The sequence below is a fragment of the Hypanus sabinus genome, chromosome 22 (assembly GCF_030144855.1).
Source record: "Hypanus sabinus isolate sHypSab1 chromosome 22, sHypSab1.hap1, whole genome shotgun sequence".
Classification (NCBI taxonomy): Eukaryota; Metazoa; Chordata; class Chondrichthyes; order Myliobatiformes; family Dasyatidae; genus Hypanus; species Hypanus sabinus.
The window spans coordinates 37,493,719-37,514,190 of NC_082727.1; positions in this window are offsets into that span (position 1 = coordinate 37,493,719).

A 20,472-nucleotide genomic window follows, 5' to 3' on the forward strand; every position below is an offset into this window, starting at 1 on the left:
GATCTTGTTGAATGGCGGAGCTGGCTTGAGGGGCCGATTGGCCTACTCCTGCTCCTATCTCTTATGTTCTTATGTTCTTATGACTGATGAATAAGGACACCTAGATCTCGTTGTACTTCCCCTTTTCCTAACTTGACACCATTCAGATAATAATCTGCCTTCTTATTCTTGCCACCAAAGTGGATAACCTCACATTTATCCATATTAAACTGCATCTGCCATGCATCTGCCCACTCACCCAACCTGTCCAAGTCACCCTGCATTCTCCTAACATCCTCCTCATATTTCACGCCGCCACCCAGCTTTGTGTCATCTGCTTGGTATGGCAACTGCTCTGCGCGTGACTGCAAAGAACTGGAGCATAATGGACACAGCTCAGCACATCACAAATTCCTGCATGGGCTCTGTCAATTTTCAACATAATCAAAGACCCCCAACCCATCTTGGACATTCTCTCTTCTCCCTCTTCATTGAACAGAAGTTACAAAAGGCTTAAAGCATGTACCATCAGGTTCAACTTCTATCCTGCCATTATCAGACCTCTTGTACAATAAGATGGATTCTTGACCGCACAACCTGCTGGGTTATGATCTTGCACTTTCTCTGTAGCTTTTGCCCTTTGCACTTTATTCTGTGCCGTTATTGTTCTACCTCAGTGCTCTGTGCAATGATTTGATCTACCTGATCAGCAGGCAAGACAAGCTTTTCACTGTATCGTGGTACATGTGGTGATAATAAAATCAATACCAATACCAATACACTTCTCCCAAATTTGTGTCCTCTGCCACCATGAAGACAAGTAAATTTGGGCAGCATGGTAGTGTAGTGTTTAGAGCTTGGGGCGTCAGAGTTCAATCCCGGTTTCCTCTGTAAGGAGACTCAGTAGATACTCCCTGTGGAATGCATGGGTTTTCTTGGGGTGCTCCGGTTCCCTTCCACAGTCCAAAGATATACCGGTTAGGTTAATTGGTCATTGTAAATTGTCCTGTGATAAAGTTCGGGTTAACTCGGAGTTGTCGGGATTTGCAGGGTGAACGGAGCTGGGAGGACTCTGCTCTGCACTGCACCTATAAATAAACAAACAAACAAACAAATCAATAAATAACATGTTCCCTTGGCCAGTATTGCATTGACCTGAAACTTAACTTCATTTCTCTCTTCACTGATGCTATCTGAGCTGCTGAATATGGTCTGCATTTTCTGTTTCTATTTTAGAATTCCAGCAGCTCTTCAAGTAGGACATTCACTGTTAAGTGGTATTGGATGACCCAATGTTTTGAAAGATACTTCTTTTCTTCTTTAAGATCCATTGTTTTAGATGATCATTTTCTCCCAAGAAGAGCCATGCAATGAAACTTACACATGAGTGGTACTAGACTTCAATCACTGATCCTGTGACACGTTTCTGGTCTTCTGATTTTACTTCAAAAATGCAGGTAAGTTCTGCCTCTTAATGTTTTTAAATGGGATTCCACAGTCTAGAATTCACTCCTCATATTAGAACACTTGTTGCTTTTCTCACTGGTCTTATTTCCATCTAGCTCACAATGTTTGCCTCTCTTTCCAATCTATATTTGGCTTGTTTTCATTGAACACATCCACCATGCTGCCAGGGTTTAGCCATCCACTTCTATTAGATCATAAAACTACAAGAGAATGGAGAAGAACTAGGCCATTCAGGCCATTAAATCTGCTTTGCCATTCAATCGTGCTCTAAAGGGACGTCCTTGTACTCTGAAGCTGTGCGTTAGATCAATTGTCAGGAAACTCATCATGTGATGATCTTGGAACAAGTCTGAAGAAGCTTCTGTTTAGGTATGTGTTAGGAACGTGAAATATTTCCCTTTGTGCCAGGGATTCCTGTGATTCAAGGAGGATAATTATCTCTCAGCTGCTGTGTTGTAGCACATTACTTCTTGTCCAACTTTATTTATAAATACCTGGCTGCAGCCATAGCCTGGATTCTGCTACACAGAGCTGTTCTCTTACCATGAGTGTTCGACCCTGACCCGTGGTTGCTGTTTTTGTGGAACTTGCATATTCTCCCTGTGATTGTATGAGTTTCCTCCAGCTGCTCCATTTTCCTACCATGCCCCAATGCAGGGCAGATTGGTTTCTTAATTAGCTACTCTACAGCTCTCTTAATGGAACTTGGAACGAGCTGATCGGAGTGTACAGAAATTTTGAAATCATGACGTTAACATCAATTTAATATAAATAGGTGCATGATGGTTAACGCAAACTTGGTGAGCCCACAATGCTATTTCTGTGTTGCATCACTATGACAATGACACTGTTATGTGGCTTTGCTCTAGTTGTGCAAAACACTACCGTTCACAATATTCATTGCACAAGGAAGTTGAAGCCGACAGAGGAACTAGCCTATGCTGACAGCACATTCTGATGGAAGGGCATTTGATATCTACCTGTTCCATCTTCTGGATTAGTCTTTCAATTTGGAGATGTTGCCACATTCTTTTCCAACTCACTTCACTTCCAAATATACAAAGCAGAACAGTATCAAAAGCCTATAAAATGAAATAGTCTAAAACAGTGCAGGGTGCGGGTGTGGGGAATGAAATCATTCATAAAGAGAAGGAAATCAGTTTAAGTCAACACTTGAGTATAAAGTGAGCACCAGCAATAGGAAAGATTTGGAGAGTGTGAATCAAGGAGAGTGACATTTAAGTTGACGAAGAGCTTCTTTCCATTAATTTAATTTTTCTGAAATTGGAATTGTAGGAATAAGTTACAACATTTATCTCTCTTGGGTGAAATTCTATGAAACTGAAGTGTACTGGTAACACTTTACCTGTCTGAGGTTGCAGCGAGCTGTTACTCAGTTTTCACCGTTAATCCTGAGGGACTGAGGAGAAAAATCAATGTCAAGCTGTTATCTGTACACACTGTCTCCTATAACATTAAATTCAGAACTCCAACTTATGTACCTGAGTTTATTTTTATGAATGGCAGAACTAATTCACTCTTTCTTCACTTTTAGTCATTGTTCTTTTCTTATTAATCCTGTGTGCTTTTTACATCATTACAATACAGTGATGATGGCATCCGTTAGTCTTGTGAGACCATGGATCTGAGCCTGGAAAGTCTTGCCTCAGTCTGTGTTGGTGGAGCAGCATCTGCTGTGGCTGTAGAGGCCCACACGGGAGTGACAGTCTCAGCTGCAGCGACTGCACTTGAAGGCGCTGTCCTCCGCTGTTGTCCTGGTGCTGTTTCTTCGGTGAGTGCGCTTTTCTTCATCAGCAAGCCTCAGCTTCTCTTCTCCTCTTTTAGACCGCTGCGTATTTCCAGCCTCCAGTGAGAGTGATCTCTTGCAATGTCCTCCCACCTCTCGATATTCAAGTTCAGTGACTTCGTGTCTCTCAGTGGAGGTATGATTACCATATGAGGTGATTCTTGCATTTTTTCCAACTTATGGACAGAATCGACTGATGAACATTTATGAAAACAGAAACTATTCATTACCTGGAGATAGACTAGAAAATGTAATATTAATCAGCAAAATGGAGTTAGGTTATTTATTGTATCTTGCTGAATGTTTCTTTTAATTTATTCATTCACAGTATGAATTAATTTCTTCACTGCCTCGCTTGTCCTAGTTATGCTTTTGTTGTCCCAAATTAATCATTAGTAATTTAGTGAGGTTGCTTCAGAAGACAGTTCCAAAGTAGGGATGAAACTCGCATAAATCTGGATTGATGAAGGATAGTAGGTTTCCTTTCATGAAGGATGTTATGAATTGGGAAAGTTTTTATGACAATCTGCTAATTCTGTGCTCATCATTACTGATATTTTGTTTCTAGTCCAGATTTATCAAACTACTGGAATGTAAATTCTCCTTTCACTAGGGTGGGATCAAACTTAGGGCTCCTGACCAGTATGCCACCATACCACTAATGCAACTAGAAATGAGCTCTATGAATCAAATGTTTTCTGGGTTGCTGACAAGGCTAGGTGGGAGCATTTGCTTTGGATTGACTGTGAAATTACTATTGGGAAGTTTTAAGCATGCCTCTTATAGTAATTGACAAACCCTTTCTTGTAATATTTCACAAACTAAACAATTACTCAGTGCATCATTAAAGCCATCATTGAACTGACAATGCTCTGACAATTTCTTCAATTCAGCCACATACAGTGAAGTGGTCTTCCTTTTGATTCTGCTTATGAAATCTAAAACATTCTGCAAACAACAATGGTTTTGGTTCTATATTTTCCTGCATTTTATGATCCAGCAAAGCTCATTTCAGTTGGTTTGGTTGGAACAGTTAAACTTCTAAGCAAACTTATGCTCTTCCATGCAATGCTCTCAGAAAACTGGTATTCTATTTGCATTGGCTACTTTATTTGCTTCAAAATACTGCTCAACTTGCTCAGTATACATCAGGCAATCATCCGTTATGCAATTGAATGCATCTATCTTTCCGACGTAGTCAGCTGTTTCTGCTTGTGTTTATTTATTATTATCACCTTCTACTCACTGTTGGTGAACCCATGAATTTCATCTGCTTTCTGCCTCTTTTAATTTAACTTGAACATCTCACTGTCTTCAACAGGTAGCTAGTTTTCTCAAGTCTGTTTTAAAACATCCCCATTGCCTCGTTGTAGAATCAAAACATAAAGCTAATTGAATGAAAAACATGGAGCCTGGAGCTGCGTGTTTTAGCTTTGATCTCTACTTATGATGTTTTAGGGTAATGATGTATGCCGTTCACATACTGTTACATATAACCCATGGTGAATTATGTAAGCAACAAAGCATGCTTAATCAAACAATATATTTACAGTATCACTTAAATATTACTGAAATATTAAATGTGCAACATAATTAGGTCTTCAGGGATGCTTCTTTTATAATATTACTCATAAATAAATTTATTGTATTTAGAAAGCAGCACTGTAATGGTACTGTGGGCAAGTACTTTCCTGGAGATTCCTACTTTACCTACTGATGTTATTCATCAGACACATGAAGTAATAGAAGTGGATCAGGAGCAGCTTTGAGGAATATGTGTGTGATAGTGTTTGGTCAGATCTCACCAGCATATTCCCTTCCAACAGCCTCGAATAATCCTCTGCTTCAAGCATGTATCATAGCTGCAGAAACTGGAGCTTAATTGCACTGATTATATTTGCACCATCACATCTGTAGTCATAGTCAGCGATCGAATTACAATTGCACAATAATGGTAGGTCAACAGCATTATGAAAAGTCAATATTAAAATGGAATCAGCTTTACATGCCCATAAACTTTCATAAGCTATTCCTTAAGGACCTTAACTTGCTGTATTCCTAAATTTCCTCACAGGAGATCAAAAGAGCAGAAATGTTTTTGTTTGATCTTCGCTTCTCATTTATTTTGACATTTTGATGTGAGAGTACATTAGGTACATAGACAAAGAGATCTATTCACTCTCAGCTCATCGTTTATTGACCTCAACCCTATAGAACTCACCTTCTACTATGACTCGACAAAGCAAACGTTGAGCACTGAGGAAGCTATGTCCTGAAGTCATGAACAATATTACAGAAATGCAAATTCCTTTTATCTGCATTCACCTTCAGGAAGAAATCAAAGAAACTAACCTTACAACTACTTCAAAGAGTATAGAAATTGAATTTTTCTCTCCTGGCATTCATGTAAGCCCGAATGCTACTATGTTCAAAAATATTTTCCTTCCTTTCTCCAGAAGGAAATTTTCAAAAATGTTTCCAGCAAATATTTTGAATGTCAGAATATTGATGTAAATTGAGGGCAATGAATATGGTTTTCCAATTAATTGAATCCTGGTTAATCTATATCTCATGTTATTTAATCTATCTTTGCTCCGTTTCTTAACAATGATACATTATGATTATTAGTTTTGTAAATTGATCCTGACCTTTCTGCAGTGTGAAAAAGGGAACCTTAGAACTTTATGCTACAAAGGGAGAAAGGAGGGCTCTATAACGGGCAGTTAAAATAACCCAATGCGTCATCAGCACCTGCCTACCCGTCAATGAGGGCATACATAACAGAATGGTGCCGAGAAAAGGCCAGAAATATCACAATATTTCTTTGCTTATGGGATGTTTGCTCCACTGTCATCAGGGAAGAGGCTACATGGTATACGTGGCAGGACCTCCAGACTCAAAAACAAATACTTCTCCCTACACTAGCAGGCTGATCAAAACCTCCAGCCATTAACCCATCCCATGACCCCTCCCACATCACCACAATATGTACCACATAGCATTGCTTTATTCACATACAGTCTATGTACATTGACTGTATAACAATTACCTGTTCATTGTGTTTTATAGGGTTACTTTTATATTTATATTTATTGCATTTTGTTCTTTTTTATTATGTTCTATATGCTTATTGTGTTTTTTATGCTGCATCAGATCCAGAGTAACAGTCACTTCACTCTCCTTTATACTGTGTACAGAAAATGACAAAAAAAAAACAATCTGAGTCTTGAATCTTGAATTTTCAATGTTCCATGTTTGTCCCAGCTGACACCCAGCCAACAATCAGACTTCTGTTCTTTCACTACCCAGCTCTTGCTCCATAATCTGGCAGTTTATGACCTTTCAAGAACTTGCCACGATAACTTTATAATCTGAGGATATCTACTTCTAGCATAGAGTGATCTCCAACAAACCAGTCCTGCCCATGTAACCTTTGATTGTTTTTCCTCTCAAAAGAGGGAGTGAAAGGCTGTCCTCCCTTTATCTCTGTCTCTCATCTCCCATTGCATCCTTTAACCAATTATTTTTCCTCGTTATCAATCTTTCAACTGATTCAATTCCTTATTTAGACATTTGTATCCTCGATCATCATTAAGATGATGTTTAAGGGTTGTATTTGGGCTCATGGGTGGTTCAGATAGCTAAATTTAAAATTTTCCACCTCAGCAGTTCGAGCCCTCACACCCTTGATGCATTAATTCTCACTTTATTCCATCACAGATTCATTTTTTACTCACAAATTAGACTACGATGCTAAAAACTCTCACTTGACAACCTTCAGTAGGTAACACAAAAACCATGCAAGTATGCCAGCTGAGCTCAGCAGATCTACTCAATTGCATACTATTAGTGAAAAGCTGTTAAAATTGTAACTGCGTCCAAACAAAACCTCAGAATTCTGAAAATTTTTAAGAATGGCAAAAGTCATGAACAATATTGGTCTCATTTTTTGGTCTGGAGAAATTTGGTATGATGGAAAACTGCTTTAGAGATGACCCCATCTGCCTCAGGCTACTTTTGAGATATGGGTTCAGAGGCTTTCATGCAGATTGGAACATTAATAGGAGTTGCAGATAACAGGTACAGGAACAAGAAAAAGAAACACGAGTGCAGGTTTAAAACATGTGCTGGAAGGAAAAGATAAAAATCTCCAATATTCTCCCCTTTTTAGAAATCCTCAAAAGTAATTGTGTCTAAAAATAAACAATCAATTATTTCAATTAAATAAATGTCACCTTGAACAGGAAAGGAAGAAAATATAGATGGAGCTTCATAAGACTTACACTCTTTTTGAAGCAACACTGGCTCCTAAAAAATCAGAATCCTACAATTTTCTTTTCAGGTTTATTAGCCTGCAATCCTCCTCCCAGTTGATTCCTGTACCTTACAACATAGGGTGAATTTGATCTTCCTCCCAGCACAGGCTTAACAAAAACCAGTCTCCCCCTCTCCCCACTTCCTCTCCCTCTCCCACCCCCCCCTCTCTCTCTCTCTCACAATTGCTCTCACTTTCTCTCTCTCTCACTCTCTCTGACTGTTTGTCTCTTGTTCCTCTCTATCTTTCTTTGTTCCCCTCAGTCTCCATGTCCCTCTCTCTCTCTTTCTTTGTCTCTCTCTTGGTCTCTATCTTTCTCACTTATTATGTCTCTTTAGTTCTCTGTATCTCCTCTCGCTCTCCTCTCTGTCCATTTCTGTTCACCCCCCCCCCTCCTCTCCCTTCCTCCCTCCTTCCTTTCTCCATCCCTGTAAAGTCGCATGTTGCCATACCTGATGCAAAACTTTAAAGTGCAGACAGCATTCATACACAGCGGTGAAATAAAGAGCTAGATAGAGGACTGGTGAAGGAGATACAGGGCTGGAGAAGGGGGAATCTAAAGGGAGAGGACAGTAGAGGAGGCCATGGATTCACATGTCAGAATGGGAATAGATAGGCCACAGTCAGGTTGGAGGATCAAGACCTTATATCCCATCTGGGTAGCCTCCAACCTGATGGCATGGACTTCTAGTATTGCCCCCTCCCCATTCCCTTTTCCATCTCACCTTATCTACTTATCCCCTTACCTGTCTATCAACTCCATCTGGTGCTCCTCCCCATTTCTTTCTTCCAAGGCCTTCTGTCCTCTCCTATCAGACTGCCCCTTCTCCAGCCCTGTGTCTCTTTCACCAATCAACTTCTTAGCTCTTTACTTCACACCCCCTCTCCTGGTTTTACCTATCACCTTGTGTTTCTTCCTCCTCCCCCCCTCACCCACCTTCTAACTCTGACTCCTCATCTTCATTTTTCTTTATTCCTGATGAAGGGTCTCAGCCTGAAAAGTTGACCATGTTCTTTTCCATAGGTGCTGCCTCGCCTGCTGAGTTCCTCCAGCATTTTGTGTGTGTTGCTTGTGTTTCTAGCATCTGAAAATTTTCTCTTGTTTGTAACTGTGTTCCTATGCTTTATTATAAATGGACAACAATTTATCAACAAATGCTTCTGGGTATTTGTCCTTTCCCTGAACACTTGATGTCACAATCCTAATAAGTCACCATTTTCATACCAGCAAACTTTATTCTCATAGTGTGCTATCATCCAAGGTACCCCAATCTAAGCACACTTTATGTCATTGGGTAATCCAGCCAGAATTTACTCACCTAAACTAAAAGATTTTCACTTTCTGTCAAACCTTGCATTGTAACTATTTTTACTTAGCACAAAAAATGATCTTAACCATATAACCATCACACACGGAAACAGGCCATCTCGGCCCTCCTAGTCCGTGCCGAACTCTTAATCTCACCTAGTCCCACCTACCCGCACTCAGCCCATAACCCTCCACTCCTTTCCTGTCCATATACCTATCCAATTTTACCTTAAATGACACAACTGAACTGGCCTCTACTACTTCTACAGGAAGCTCATTCCACACAGCTATCACTCTTTGAGTAAAGAAATACCCCCTCATGTTTCCCTTAAACTTCTGCCCCCTAACTCTCAAATCATGTCCTCTCGTTTGAATCTCCCCTACTCTCAATGGAAACAGCCTGTTCACGTCAACTCTATCTATCCCTCTCAAAATTTTAAATACCTCGATTAAATCCCCCCTCAACCTTCTACGCTGCAATGAATAGAGACCTAACTTGTTCAACCTTTCTCTGTAACTTAAGTGCTGAAACCCAGGTATCATCCTAGTAAATCATCTCTGCACTCTCTCTAATTTATTGATATCTTTCCTATAATTCGGTGACCAGAACTGTACACAATATTCCAAATTTGGCCTTACCAATGCCTTGTACAATTTTAACATTACATCCCAACTTCTGTACTCAATGCTTTAATTTATAAAGGCCAGCGTTCCAAAAGCCTTCTTCACCACCTCATCTACATGAGACTCCACCTTCAGGGAACTATGCACTGTTATTCCTAGATCTCTCTGTTCCACTGCATTCCTCAATGCCCTACCATTTACCCTGTATGTTCTATTTGGATTATTCCTGCCAAAATGTAGAACCTCACACTTCTCAGCATTAAACTCTATCTGCCAACATTCAGCCCATTCTTCTAACCAGAATAAATCTCCCTGCAAGCTTTGAAAACCCACCTCATTATCCACAACACCTCCTACCTTAGTATCATCGGCATACTTACTAATCCAATTTACCACCCCATCATCCAGATCATTTAGGTATATTACAAACAACGTTGGGCCCAAAACAGATCCCTGAGGCACCCCGCTAGTCACCGGACTCCATCCCGATAAACAATTATCCACCACTACTCTCTGGCATCTCCCATCTAGCCACTATTGAATCCATTTTATTACTCCAGCATTAATACCTAACAACTGAACCTTCTTAACTAATCTTCCATGTGGAACTTTGTCAAAGGCTTTGCTGAAGTCCATATAGACTACATCCACTGCCTTACCCTCATCAACATTCTTCGTAACTTCTTCAAAAAATTCAATAAGGTTTCTCAAACATGACCTTCCATGCACAAATCCATGCTGGCTACTCCTAATCAGATCCTGTCTATCCAGATAATTATTAATACTATCTCTAAGAATACTTTCCATTAATTTACCCACCACTGATGTCAAACTGACAGGCCTATAATTGCTAGGCTTACTTCTAGAACCCTTTTTAAACAATGGAACCACATGAGCAATACACCAACCCTCCAGCACAATCCCCGTTTCTAATGACATGTTAAAGATCTCCGTCAGAGCTCCTGCTATTTCTACACAAACTTCCCTCAAGGACCTGGGGAATATCCTGTCAGGACCTGGAGATTTATCCACTTTTAAACTTCTTAAAAGTGCCAGTACTTACACCTCTTTAATTGTCATAGGTTCCATAACTTCCTTACTTGTTTCCCACACCTTACACAATTCAATATCCTTCTCCTTAGTGAATACCGAAGAGAAGAAATCGTTCAAAATCTCTCCCATCTCCCTCGGCTCCACACGTAGCTGACCACTCTGATTCTCTAAGGGGCCAATTTTATCCCTCACTATCCTCTTGCTTTTAATATAACCGTAGAAACCTTTTGGATTTACTTTCACCTTATTTGCCAAACCAACCTCGTATCTTCTTTTAGCTTTTCTAATCTCTTTCTTAAGATTCCTTTTACATTCTTTATATTCCTCGAGCAATTCCTTTACTCCATGCTGCCTATATCTATTGTAGACATCCCTCTTTTTCCGAACCAAATTTCTAATATCCCTTGAAAACCATGGTGCTTTCAAACCTTTATCCTTTCCTTTCAACCTAACAGGAACATAAAGATTCTGTACCCTCATAATTTCACCCTTAAATGACCTCCATTTTTCTATTACATCCTTCCCATAAAACAACTTGACCCAATCCACTCTCTCTAAATCCCTTCACATCTCCTCAAAGTTAGCCTTTCTCCAATCAAAAATCTCAACTCTAGGTCCTGTCCTGTCCTTCTCCATAATTATATTGAAGCTAATGCTATTGTGATTACTGGACCCGAAGTGCTCCCCAACACATACATCTGTCAGCTGACCTATCGCATTCCCTAACAGGAGATCCAACACTGCCCCATCTCTAGTCAGTACTTCTATGTATTATTGCAAAAAACTATCCTGCACACATTTGACAAACTCTAAACCATCCAGTCCTTTTACAGAATGAGCTTCCCAGTCTACATGTGGAAAATTAAAATCTCCCACAATCACCACCTTGTGTTTACTACAAATATCTGCTATCTCCTTACACATTTGCTCTTCCAACTCACGCTCCCCATTAGGTGGCCTATAATACACTCCTATCAGTGTTACTACACCTTTCCCATTCCTCAATTCCACCCAAATAGTCTCCCTAGAGGAGCTCTCTAATCTATCCTTCCAAAGCACCGCCATAAGATTTTCTCGGACAAGCAATGCAACACCTCCTCCTCTGGTTCCTCCTACTCTATCACACCTGAAGCAACTAAATCCAGGAATATTTAGTTGCCAATCACACCCTTCCTGCAACCATGTTTCACTAATAGCTACAACATCATAATTCCAGGTATCAATCCACACTTTAAGCTCATCCACCTTTCTTACAATGCTCCTAGCATTAAAATAGATACATTTAAGATACCCTCCACCTCCTCCTCTCTTTTCATCTCTAACAATGCATTCAAATTTATTACCCTTTTCTTTCTTCTCCCTTACATCTTCGAGCTGAGCACATCCCTTCTCCATCACCTGCCTTTCCTCCCTCACACACTATTTACTTGCTCTACTGGTGAACTAACCTCCTCTCCCATAGTTTCCTCAAATTGATTCCCGCCCCCCATCTTACTAGTTTAAAGTCCGCCCTGTAGCCCTAGCAAACCTCCCTGCTAGGATGTTGGTCCCCCCAGGATTCAAGTGTAACCCATCCTTCTTGAACAGGTCACGCCTGCCCCAGAAGAGGTCCCAATGATCCAGAAACTTGAATCCCTGCCCCCTGCTCCAATCCCACAGCCACACATTCATCCTCCACCTAATTCCATTCCTATTCTCACTGTCGCGTGGCACAAGCAGTAATCCCGAGATTACTACCTTTGCGGTCCTTCTTCTTAACTGTCTTCCTAACACCCTATACTCTTGTTTCAGGACCTCTTCCCCTTTCCTACCTATGTCATTGGTACCTACATGTACCACGACCTCTGGCTCCTCACCCTCCCATTTCAGGATATCTTGGATGCGATCAGAAACGTCCCGAACCCTGGCACCAAGGAGCCAAACTACCATCCGGGACTCCCGATCACCTCCACAGAACTGCCTGTCTGAACCCCTGACTATCGAGTCCCCTATTACTATGGTCCTCTTTCTTCTATCCCTACCCTTCTGAGCTACAGGGCTTCTCGCCCTTCTGCCTATTTTTGGGTTTCCAAAGCACTTGCAGTTTTCCTTAATTGTCAGGGACATTAGCCACAGTAGTGTAGTGGTCTGAGTGACACTATTACAACTTGGTGCCAGCCGTAAGGAGCTTGTACATTCTCTCCATGAAATCATGGAGTTCCTCCGGGTATTCCAGTCTCTTCCCACAGTACAGAGACACACTGATAAGTAGGTTAATCGGTCATTGTAAATTGCCTTGTGATTAGGCTGGTGTTAAATATGTGGGTTGCTGGCAGGCGTGGCTCTTTGGGCCAGAAGGAGCTGTTCCACTGTATTTCTAAATAAATAAAAAATAAAACTAAGTCTACAGCGCAAGATCTTATCCATCCACTGGTCTTCTTTTTGTATGCCATATTTAGACATCCTTTCAAATGACCATTTACTTTTTTTCACCTTCCCCACCTTTCTATTTTATAGTACTTGGACTTGCATTTAGATCACTGAACTCCTGAAACAGGCAATTATCTTCTTACCTTTCATTATCCATTAGTTCATGCATTTTAACCTGCTGATACTGTGACTTGGCTGCTTTGCTTCTAAGCGTCTGCCCTCTGTCTCCATTCATCTCTACTCTTGTTCCTGTGTAGCCTTTGTGCTGTGGTATATTAAATTTTGTAGATGGAAGTCTGAACAATCTACAAGTGACGCTTAACTTTGTGAGCTCGCAGCATGTACAATGTCTGTACAAGTTAAACACTGTAGGTTTGTTAAATGTTTGTCAATAGCAGCTAGATTCTTCCTGGCCTCAGGCACGGTGACATCCGGATGTCTGCCGGTGAACTCGTGAGTTGCTTTGAATGAAAGAAACCTTGTTGAGTTAGTGGCATGAGAACAAAATATCAAATAATTTGTCTATCGCTGTGTATCTCGCTATGCTTGCGCATTGAACCCCAGTTTACTGAAGAACCTTTTGCCCGGTTCTTGGGACTTCACCTGGAGCTAGGGATCATGACCCAGGGTGATTTCATGAGTCAGAATTTAGAATTGAATTGAATTGACTTTATTTCTTACATCCTTCATATACATGAGGAGTAAAAATCTTTATGTTTACGTCTCTAAATGTGCATTGTGCAATCTCTGTAATTTATAATAAATAGAACAGTCGATGTAATATAGAGTACAGTCAAATCAGCGTGAGATAATCAGTCTGATGGCCTGGTGGAAGAAGCTGTCCCTGAATCTGTTGGTAATGGCTTTTATGTTGCGGTACCGTTTCCTGGCTGGTAGCAGCTGGAATAGATTGTGGTTGAGACAGCTTGGGTCCCTGTTGATCCTTCGGGCCCTTTATACACACCTGTCTTTGTAAATGTCCTGAATCATGGGACGTTCGCATCTACAGATGCGCTGGGCTGTCTGCAGCACTCTGCACAGTCCTGTGATTGAGGGAAGTACAGTTCCCATACCAGGCAGTGATGCAGCCAGTCAGGATGCTCTCAATTGTGCCCCTATAGAAAGTTCATAGGATTTGGGGGCCCATACCAAACTTCCTCAACCGTCTGAGGTGAAAGAGGAGCTGTTGTGCCTTTTTCACCACACAGCTGGTGTGTACAGATCACGTGAGGTCCTCAGTGAAGTGGATGTTGAAGAACTTAAAGCCGTTTACCCTCTCAACCCCAGATCTGTTGATGACAATAGGGGTTAGCCCATTTCCATTCCTCCTGTAATCCACAACCAGCTCCTTTTTTTTTGCGACATTGAAAGAGAGGTTGTTTTCTTGACACCACTGTGTCAGGGTGATGACTTCTTCCCTGTAGGCCACCTTGCCATTGTTTGAGATAAGGCCAATCAATGTAGTGTCATCAGCAAACTTAATTAGCAAATTAGAGCTGTAGGTGGTGACACAGTCATGGGTATACAGAGAGTAAAGGAGGGGACTTAGTACACAGCCCTGAGGGCTCCTGTGTTGAGAGTCAGAGGGGCAGAAGTGAGGGTGCCTACTCTTAAGATCTGCCGGCGAACCGACAGGAAGTTTGGGAACCAGCTACACAAGGCAGGGTAAAGGCCGAGGTCTCTGAGTGTGTTGTCGAGCCTGGATGGAACTATGGTGTTGAATGCTGAACCATAGTCCAAGAACAGCATTCTCACATAAGCATCCCTCTTCTCCAGATGTGTAAGGACGGTGTGTAGAGCTGTGGCTATTGTGTTGGTTGTCAATCAGTTGTGGCAATAGGCAAATTGTAGGGGGTCCAGTTTGGGTGGTAGCAAGCTGCAGATGTAATCCTTGACCAGCCTCTCAAAGGATTTGTGTGAGGTGAGTGCAACAGGATGCCAGTTGTTCAGGCATGTTATCTTGGTCTTTTTTGGTACAGGGACAATGGTAGATATTTTGAAGCAGGATGGCACTCTACACTGGAGAGGTAGAGATTAAAAATGTCTGTAAACACACCTACCAGTTATGCTGCGCACATCCTGAGTACTCGCCCTGGGATGCCGTCCGGTCCTTCAGCCTTGCAACAGTCCAATGTCTGCATACCTCAGCCTCAGAGATGACCAGGTTGCAGGATGTAGCAATGGCTTTCCTCAGAGGCTCAGAGTTAGCGATGTCGAACTGAGTGTAACAGCGATTGAGCTCATATGGGAGAGAGGCCGCAATGTTCGTGACAACAGCAAAAATCAAGTGGAGACTATGAATCTTGGGCCCTGAAATATTTGTGGAAATCTTTGCAACTTGCTACGTAGTATTTAGTGTGGTTTAGTTGTGCTTTCTGTTTTATGATAATAAAGTTGGTTCAAGTTACTTTGTTGTGCTTGTGCACATCTCCTGGACACTCAAATTGTTTGGCTCCTTTGGGTCTGATCAGCCCAGTCCATTACAGTCTTTTCATTTATTCCATCAATCTTGCTTATATTGCGTTCATATTCTGCTTCCTGGCATTCTAGCATTATAACCTTTCTTCTGAAGATTTATATTTTTAACCAGCAGTTGTACATCTTTTTCCTGCAACTTTGTCCCTATACTAAATAATATCAGTTCTGTCTATAAGGTAACAATCGCAAAAGTTTTATCTACTTTTGTTTGTTTTTAGGTATAGTATCCTTTCTATTTCTAAGCCTCTTTGATGCAATCAATCACAGATGCAATGATGTCCTTACTCAGCATTTATTTCCCACCATGCATTGCTGTATCATATGCCTCATCACTGCTTCATTCATGTCCTTCCTTCAGTTGTAAGCTCAGAATAGGGATTTTCACTGATGATTGAGCAATGTTCAGCAACATTCATAACCCTATGAATAATAAAGCAGCCCACAATCAAACATAGCAAAGCTGGATAATATTCATGTCATGTGTGTGTCAGGCAATGACAATATCTAACAAGAGAAAATCCAGCAATCACTCCCTGACTTCCTAATGTCATAGCCATTACTGATCGTCCCTGCTATCATTGATCTAGGAGTTACCATTGGACAGGAACTTAACCAGAGTAGCCTTTTTTACAATAGGCTACAAGAACAGGTCAGGGGTTACGAATCTAACTCAATTAACTCACCTCCTAAAAGCCTATTCGTCATCTCGAATGCTCAGGTTAGGACTGTACTGGAGTACCCGTGACTGCTTGGATGAATGCAGCTTCTACAACTTCTAGGAGTCAACAAGACACAACAGTGATAAGCACCACATCATTGCAAAAATGATCTGGTCAAAGCTGTTCTGACTTGGTTTAGACCCCAGAGACAGACATCAGTTAACAGCTTAACATAATGGTCCTTTTTGCTACGAACAATATTTTTGACAGAATTCCAATCCATGGATGAATGTTAACTGTAATATCAATATCCCACTAAAATGACTCACAAGCACTGTGGATTGAGTGATCTTTTCCCATAATTAGTTTATTATCTTGAGTAAAGGGATAGTAATAACTGCTTAACTTATTTCAGAAATTTTACCAGATGTTCTGGTAAAGCTGAAGTCATCTGGACTGTGCCACATAATGATGGAATTGGTGTTTTAACCCCTCTGCTGTTATCATATTTGCCAGGACATGTGAATGCATACTTACCTAATGGTGATCCTTGCACTTGCCTACCTTCCCCGCTCTGTCTCCGTAACAACAACTCTATGCATTCTACAAACACGAGGAAATCTGCAGATGCTGGAAATTCAAGCAACTCACACCAAATGCTGGTGGAACACAGCAGGCCAGGCAGCATCAAAAAATAGAAGCACTGTCGACGTTTCGGGCCGAGACCCTTCGTCTGTCCTGATGAAGGGTCCCGGCCCGAAACGTCAACTCTACTTCTTCCTATAGATGCTGCCTGGCCTGCTGGGTTCCACCAGCATTTTCTATGTATTCTGCATCGCTTCTCTTTCTGCTAACTTGATGTGCTTATCTGCTTGGAAGGCGCACAAACAAAAGCTTCTTGGTACATGTAGCAACAATACACCAATGCCCATCCAGGGCTGAACATTAGGCTGAGAAAAAAACAAACAGTTCCCGATACAACAAGATAGCTTAATTTGTTCCCATTATAGTACACTTCACAAAAGATGGTTACCCACCATTCTCCTTTTCTGAATTCACAGGAAAGCCCTGGCCTACAGTTACAGACACATTAAAGTTCCAGGGTTCCTTGTCCCAGTCAAATTCACATTCTGCTGTAACATCCTTTGATATCTTATAAGGATAAAGGAAAATCAGATGTGGAATCACCCACACTCTCCTATCCATTTTTGTCATTTAATTCCATGGAGCACCATATTCTACTAGAAAGTACACTTTTAGTAGCCCACCAAGAGTTTACTTACTGATAGCAATGTTGGACAGCATCGCTTCTTGATTCATGAGTTTAACACCCTTTGAAGTTCCCTGTAGGAAGAATTTTTGGTCAGCTTTCTTTACCTGCTTGATGTAGCATTATCCAGACTCACAATGTACCCACCACCCAAACTATAACTCAGAAACCTTACCGTTACATTTTTAAACATTGTTTGTGGGCTGTTAATATTTATCCTATTGATCACAAGGGGTTCTTGTTCAGCTCACCACGGAATAATTCTTAAATTATTGATACTTGGTTTATAATATTTCATACTCGTTATTTCGGGAGTACTGGATAATCACTAGGTGAGAGTCCCACACTGCTTCCTGAACTCAATTTATCTGATAAACTTAAAGCAAAATAGGGCTCTGCCAGTTCTGTTTTAGTTCAGCAATGCCGATCTTGGGGGTTACACTTTACGTGTTGCTCTCTGAATCTTGCCTACTATTAAGAATGATCTCATTTGACAAAGAAAATAGTTGTTCTATTGCTATCCTACTCAATTGCTATTTAGTAATAAAGTTATTGCATGTCTCAGTCTTCTAAACTTCATGCAATTCAAGTGAATTTACATGAACTGTGCTGACAATTTAACATCCTCAGCCCTAGTATCATAATGGTAAATGAACCTGACACAAAGTACAGTGCCTAAGTGACACATCTGTCTGGATGTTCAATTGCATCAATCTATTTTTTACAATATTGCACAATATACCTCTGGCATAAAGTTATTTCTGCATTTTTCCACTTTCCTTGAAAACCTGGATCCTCACTCTCCATGTGCCCAAATAGACTCATGGACATTGGCTATTACAAATGCCTAAACTCTGAGCATCATTGATTATTTCAGTGACCCAACAAACAGAACACCCATTGGCACTGGGGCTCTGAACACTTGCTTTAAATGCTGTAGGGCCTTGTGACCGTACCTCTGAACAGCTGAAACATTATTTCTTCATCATAATATTCCCAAACTCCTGTTGTTCATTTTTGTACAGCAGGAGTTGTTACAGTTCTCTTTTTGTCTTGTGTATTTAGAGATAAATTATTCATTATAACCTGAGAGTGATTCAGCACATGGAAAGAGTCAGCCCACACTCTCAACTCCAGTTATCTGATCTCACTTCTTGCTGACTCATTTAAATGGATTGGTCTGATTTCCATCCAGCCCCACCTTCTTACTCTTCACTTTCATATGCTGCCAAAGCCCAACAATTTAAAATACCTGAATCAGACATCCTGTCTAGTGATTCAGGTTAAAAGCAAGAACTCTACCTGCACAGCTCAATAGACCAAACAAAGGATCATCTTCATATTCCTTCTGTGTAATCATGCCTATAGTGAAAACAACAGGATTGGGGTACAAAGATCAGAAGAGTTCAGATAAGTTCTCATTGTGTTATTGTGTGTGCATGTAATAAAGAACTTCAGTTCCCAGTGTGCAGTGTGGATGGTTCACCTGGGACTGGAAGTGACGTTGGTGAATGTCTCTCTTACACACACACACGCACACACGCACACACACACTCTTGGCAGGCTGGAGCATGCCGAATAAAACGTGTTCAAGCCAAAGGCATTCTGTAAATCTGTAAATAAAATAGTTCTAGCATTTTTACCCAAGCAAGATTGTCTTTAAAGAACAATCATAACACAGTGTCAGAAGTCAGAGTGAGGTCTAAATATGAACATCACCAAATATCACAAGCGACCAAGAAAGATTCAAGGTTCTGACAGAAAGAAGCTGCTGGCAAGAGAGCATGCTGTCTCAAAGTTCACTACGGCATTGAGGTGAGAACCTGAAAATTTCCTCACTGGATAACCTAAGTCTTCCCACAGTGATGCAGTTTACCAGCAGTCTAGCTGATAATTGGAAACATTTCAAACAGCGATTCACTATATATTTAGTGGTGAGTAGAGCCAACAGGGCAGAGGAGAGATTTAAATCATCTATCTTTCTACACGTAATTGGTGATGATACTTTGGACATCTACACCAGCTTTCGAATTGATGAGACAGACTTTGCATTGGACACTCTGATGACAAAGTTTGAGGAGTATTATGTCCCAAGTAAAAATATCACCTTTGAGAAATATGTTCTTCTCCTGTGAACAGAAACAAGGCATTAGTTCTGATCAACACTGAGCTGAGCTTCACACACTGAGTAAGTCCTGTGAGTTTGGAGATTTGACAGACTCTAAAGACAGAATAGTCAGCAGAATCCCAGATAATTGACTTAGAAAAAGCCTGCTCTGTGAAAAAGGTTTGACGCTAGAAAAGCTGTGGATATGTGTAGGGCAGCAGAGACCACATGAGCACAAGCTAAGGGCCTGCACGGGGTAGATACAACAGTGCATGCTGACAAAACAGGGAGGCAAAGCACGCGGCCTTCCCAAGGTAACAACAAAGCAAAGAGGTAGGCTCAAAGAGTAAATGCAGCAATTATGGAGGTAGGCACATCCCAAAGATTTGTCCTGCTTATGGAAAGTCCTGCAATCATTGTGGGAAGAAGAATCATTTTGCAAAGTGCTGCACAGCTGGATCTACCAAGAGAAAGGTGCACACTGTTGTTGAGGAAATGGAGGAAGTTTATGTGGATTCTCTACAGACTGCGGGTGCTGGTAAAACAGAGTGGATTATTCCAATGATGGTGAATGAGACAGTAATTCCATTCAAGATTGATACCGGAGCCCAGGTAACTCTGTTATCAATGGATCATTACAAGACTCTCAAAGTAAACAACACGATTTACCCAGTGAAGTTAAAAGTGACAGTCTACACTGGAGAGAACGTTCCATTAAAAGGGGGCTGTACAGTGACCTTCAGGCACAAGGGGCAGCACCTAAAGGCACAGTTACCGATTGTTGAAAAGAGAGTGCAGCCAATATTAGGTCGGTGTATGTGAAAATCTCACCTAGTGAAAAGAACTTTTGTGGTGGCTTTCACAGACCAAAGACGACAACACCTCAGTCATGGATGAGTACGCAGGTGTCTTTGCAGGCTTGGATACTGACCTGCTGTAACTCGAGAAACTCGTAGCAGCATCCATGAGAGATCCAGAGAGGTTATACAAGAGAA